Below are 5000 nucleotides of genomic sequence, written 5' to 3'. Positions count from 1 at the left end.
TATCATCTGTCAGAGTGTGTCCTCAGCTTAATCAATTATTACCTTATACTATTATTATTGTATTAATACTATTACTTACATTATCAGTTACAGTACTACCATATTATTTTTATAAATCAATTACAATTTTTGTACTAATGATATTGTGTTAATATTATCACTTTAACTATTATTTACACTACTATTATTTTATAATTATCACAATGTTTATTATTACTATTATTACTATAGTTATTATTATTATTATTATTATTATTATTATTATTATTATTATTATTATTATTATTATTATTATTATCATTATATATATATATATATATATATATATATATATATATATATATATATATATATATATATATATATATATATATATATATATATATATATATATATATATATATATATATATATATATATATATATATATATATATATATATATAATATATATAAATATATATTTTTTTCTTTTTGCACTATTGATTAAATCCGGCACCTAAGTTTCCAGTACTGCCCAAAAAGCTCATAGCTTTAAATGGGCTCCCTGCACTACTAAATTATTGTAAATACATAATTGTATAAAGGGATAATAAAATGTTTCAAATGTTTCAAATGTTTTTTATCAATGAACAATAGAAAAAGAGTGGGAGATAGGACATAACCCTGTGGGACACCACTGTTAATAGATTTAGGGGAAGAACAGTGACCGTCTACCACGGCAGAAATAGAACGGTCAGAAAGGAAACTGGAGATAAAGGTACAGAGAGAAGGATAGAAACCGTAGGAGGGTAGTTTGGAAAGCAAAGATTTGTGCCAGACCCTATCAAAACCTTTTGATATGTCCAGCGCAATAGCAAAGGTTTCACCGAAACGGCTAAGAGAGGATGACCAAGAGTCAGTTAAGAAGGCTAGGAGATCACCAGTAGAACGCCCCTTGCGGAACCCATACTGGCGATCAGATAGAAGGTCAGAAGTGGAAAGGTGCTTTTGAATCTTTCGGTTAAGGATTGATTCAAAAGCTTTAGATAGACAAGAAAGTAAAGCTATAGGACGGTAGTTTGAGGGATTGGAACGGTCACCCTTCTTAGGCACAGGCTGTATGAAGGCATACTTCCAGCAGGAAGGAAAGGTAGATGTTGACAGGCAGAGGCGAAAGAGTTTGACCGAGCAGGGTGACAGCACGGAGGCACAGTTTTTAAGGACAATAGGAGGCACTCCATCAGGTCCATAAGCCTTCTGAGGATTGAGGCCAGAGAGGGCATAGAAAACATCATTTCGAAGAATCTTTATAACAGGCATAAAGGAGTCAGAGGGGGGATGAGTAGGAGGAATATGCCCAGAATCGTCCAGAGTGGAGTTTTTAGAAAAAGTTTGAGAGAAGAGTTCAGCCTTAGAGATAGATGAGACGGCAGTGTTGCCGTCAGGACTGAGGAGTGGAGGGAAAGATGAAGAAGTGAAGTTGGAGGAGATGTTTTTGGCTAGATGCCAGAAGTCACGGGAAGAGTTAGAGAAAGCAAGGTTTTGGCATTTTCTGTTAATGAAAGAATTTTTGGTTAGTCGGAGAATAGATTTGGCACGATTTCGGGCAGAAATGTAAAGTTCATAATTAGCATTAGTTTGAAGGCTCTGGTACCTTTTGTGAGCTGCCTCTCTATCATTGACAGCACGAGAACAAGCGTGATTAAACCAAGGCTTTTTAGCGTGAGGAGTAGAGAAAGAACGAGGAATGTATGCCTCCATTCCAAAGACAATCACCTCTGTGATGCGCTGAGCACACACAGAGGAAGCAATAATCATTCCACGGGAAATCGGAAAAGTACATCCTCAGGTCGTCCCACTGACCTGAAGCAAAATGCCATAAGCATCGCCTCTTCGGTGGGTCCAGAGGGTGTACAGGAGCGATAGGACAGGATGCAGAAATAAGATTGTGATCGGAGGAGCCCAACGGAGAGAACAGTTTGACAGAATAAGCAGAAGGGTTTGAGGTAAGGAAGAGGTCTAGAATGTTGGGCCGGTCTCCAAGACGGTCGGGAATACGTGTAGGGTGCTGGACCAACTGCTCTAGGTCGTTGAGGATAGCAAAGTTGTAGGCTTGTTCACCAGGATGGTCAGAGAAAGAGGATGAAAGCCAAAGCTGGTGGTGAGCATTGAAATCTCCTAGGATGGAGATTTCAGCGAAGGGAGAGTGGGTCAAGATGTGCTTCACTTTAGAATTCAAATAGTCAAAGAATTTTACATAGTTGGTAGAGTTAGGTGAGAGATAAACAGCACAGATGTATTTAGTAATAGAATGACAATGAAGTCTTAGCCAGATGGTGGAAAATTCAGAAGAGTCAAGGTTGTGGGCACGAGAGCAAGTGATGTCGTTGCGCACGTAGGCGCAACATCCAGCTTTGGATTGAAATTTAGGATAGAGATAGTAGGAGGGAACAGAGTAGAGATTGGTGTCAGTAGCCTCAGTAACCTGTGTTTCGGTAAGGAAGAGAAGGTGAGGTTTAGAGGAGGAGAGATGATGTTCCACAGAATGAAAATTAGAGCGAGGACCGCGAATGTTGCAGAAATTGAGAAGAAAGAGGTTCGAGGAGTTATCAAGACACCTCTCGGATCGGCAGCCAGAAGGGGAGTCCTCCCTGGGGGAATTTGTGGTCCCCCCCCCAGGCGGGGACTCCGAGGCTTGATGTAGGTGATAGTTTGACAAGGCTTTAGTGGAGGTTGTGTTAGTATGTCCATGGGTTGTGTTGTGAGCCTAATGATAGCATGACAAGGCTTTGGTAGAGGTTGTGTTTGTATGTCCATGGGTAGTGTTGCGAGCCTAGTGATAGTTTGACAAGGCTTTGGTGGAGGTTGTGTTAGTATATCCATGGGTAGTGTTATGAGCCTAGTGAGAGTTTGACAAGGCTTTGGTGGAGGTTGTGTTAGTATGTCAATGGGTAGTGTTGTGAGCCTGGTGAAAGTTTGACAAGTCTTTGGTGGAGGTTGTGTTAGTATGTCCTTGGGTAGTGTTCTGAGCCTAGTGATACTTTGACAAGGCTTTGGTGGAGGTTGTGTTAGTATGTCCATGGGTAGTGTTGTGAGCCTAGTGATAGTTTGACAAGGCTTTGGTTGAGGTTATGTTAGTAAGTCCATGGGTAGTGTTATGAGCCTGGTGATAGTTTGACAAGGCTTTGGTGGAGGTTGTGTTAGTATGTCCATGGGTAGTGTTGTGAGCCTAGTGATAGTTTGACAAGGCTTTGGTGGAGGTTGTGTTAGTATGTCCATGGGTAGTGTTATGAGCCTGGTGATAGTTTGACAAGGCTTTGGTGGAGGTTGTGTTAGTATGTCCATGGGTAGTGTTGTGAGCCTGGTGATAGTTTGACAAGGCTTTGGTGGAGGTTGTGTTAGTATGTCCATGGGTAGTGTTGTGAGCCTAGTGATAGTTTGACAAGGCTTTGGTGGAGGTTGTGTTAGTATGTCCATGGGTAGTGTTGTGAGCCTGGTGATAGTTTGACAAGGCTTTGGTGGAGGTTGTGTTAGTATGTCCATGGGTAGTGTTGTGAGCCTGGTGATAGTTTGACAAGGCTTTGGTGGAGGTTGTGTTAGTATGTCCATGGGTAGTGTTGTGAGCCTGGTGATAGTTTGACAAGGCTTTGGTGGAGGTTGTGTTAGTATGTCCATGGGTAGTGTTGTGAGCCTGGTGATAGTTTGACAAGGCTTTGGTGGAGGTTGTGTTAGTATGTCCATGGGTAGTGTTGTGAGCCTAGTGATAGTTTGACAAGGCTTTAGTGGAGGTTGTGTTAGTATGTCCATGGGTAGTGTTATGAGCCTGGTGATAGTTTGACAAGGCTTTGGTGGAGGTTGTGTTAGTATGTCCATGGGTAGTGTTATGAACCTGGTGATAGTTTGACAAGGCTTTAGTGGAGGTTGTGTTAGTATGTCCATGGGTAGTGTTATGAGCCTGGTGATAGTTTGACAAGGCTTTGGTGGAGGTTGTGTTAGTAAGTCCATGGATAGTGTTGTGAGCCTAGTGATATTTTGAAAAGGCTTTGGTGGAGGTTGTGTTAGTATGTCCATGGGTAGTGTTGTGAGCCTAGTGATAGTTTGACAAGGCTTTGGTTGAGGTTATGTTAGTAAGTCCATGGGTAGTGTTATGAGCCTGGTGATAGTTTGACAAGGCTTTGGTGGAGGTTGTGTTAGTATGTCCATGGGTAGTGTTGTGAGCCTAGTGATAGTTTGACAAGGCTTTGGTGGAGGTTGTGTTAGTATGTCCATGGGTAGTGTTATGAGCCTGGTGATAGTTTGACAAGGCTTTGGTGGAGGTTGTGTTAGTATGTCCATGGGTAGTGTTGTGAGCCTGGTGATAGTTTGACAAGGCTTTGGTGGAGGTTGTGTTAGTATGTCCATGGGTAGTGTTGTGAGCCTAGTGATAGTTTGACAAGGCTTTGGTGGAGGTTGTGTTAGTATGTCCATGGGTAGTGTTGTGAGCCTGGTGATAGTTTGACAAGGCTTTGGTGGGGGTTGTGTTAGTATGTCCATGGGTAGTGTTGTGAGCCTAGTGATAGTCTGACAAGGCTTTGGTGGAGGTTGTGTTAGTATGTCCATGGGTAGTGTTATGAGCCTGGTGATAGTTTGACAAGGCTTTGGTGGAGGTTGTGTTAGTATGTCCATGGGTAGTGTTATGAACCTGGTGATAGTTTGACAAGGCTTTAGTGGAGGTTGTGTTAGTATGTCCATGGGTAGTGTTATGAGCCTGGTGATAGTTTGACAAGGCTTTGGTGGAGGTTGTGTAAGTAAGTCCATGGATAGTGTTGTGAGCCTAGTGATATTTTGAAAAGGCTTTGGTGGAGGTTGTGTTAGTATGTCCATGGGTAGTGTTATCAACCTGGTGATAGGTTGACAAGGCTTTAGTGGAGGTTGTATTAGTATGTCCATGGGTAGTGTTATGAGCCTGGTGATAGTTTGACAAGGCTTTGGTGGAGGTTTTGTTAGTATGTCCATGGGTAGTGTTGTGAGCCTAGTAAT

General features: G+C 41.7%; 1 long non-coding RNA gene across 50 annotated transcripts in view; it reads left to right on the top strand.

The window, feature by feature from the left end:
* The window catches only part of LOC126984747 (uncharacterized), a 25292-nt gene that overhangs the window by 2255 nt on the left and 18037 nt on the right, over nucleotides 1-5000 (top strand). For 26 of the 50 annotated variants that reach the window (XR_007737595.1, XR_007737588.1, XR_007737576.1 and 23 more), the window contains 2 exons: nucleotides 3176-3703; nucleotides 4166-4495. This is a non-coding gene — a long non-coding RNA (uncharacterized LOC126984747). Of the gene's footprint in view, nucleotides 1-3175; nucleotides 3704-3835; nucleotides 3968-4165; nucleotides 4496-5000 lie in introns of all 50 variants that reach the window. The other 24 variants (XR_007737607.1, XR_007737601.1, XR_007737596.1 and 21 more) reach the window with 20 other exon arrangements.

The sequence above is a fragment of the Eriocheir sinensis genome, chromosome 57 (assembly GCF_024679095.1).
Source record: "Eriocheir sinensis breed Jianghai 21 chromosome 57, ASM2467909v1, whole genome shotgun sequence".
Taxonomy (NCBI): domain Eukaryota; kingdom Metazoa; phylum Arthropoda; class Malacostraca; order Decapoda; family Varunidae; genus Eriocheir; species Eriocheir sinensis.
Note: the sequence above shows the minus strand (reverse complement) of the source record. Positions and strands in the feature narration are given on the sequence as shown.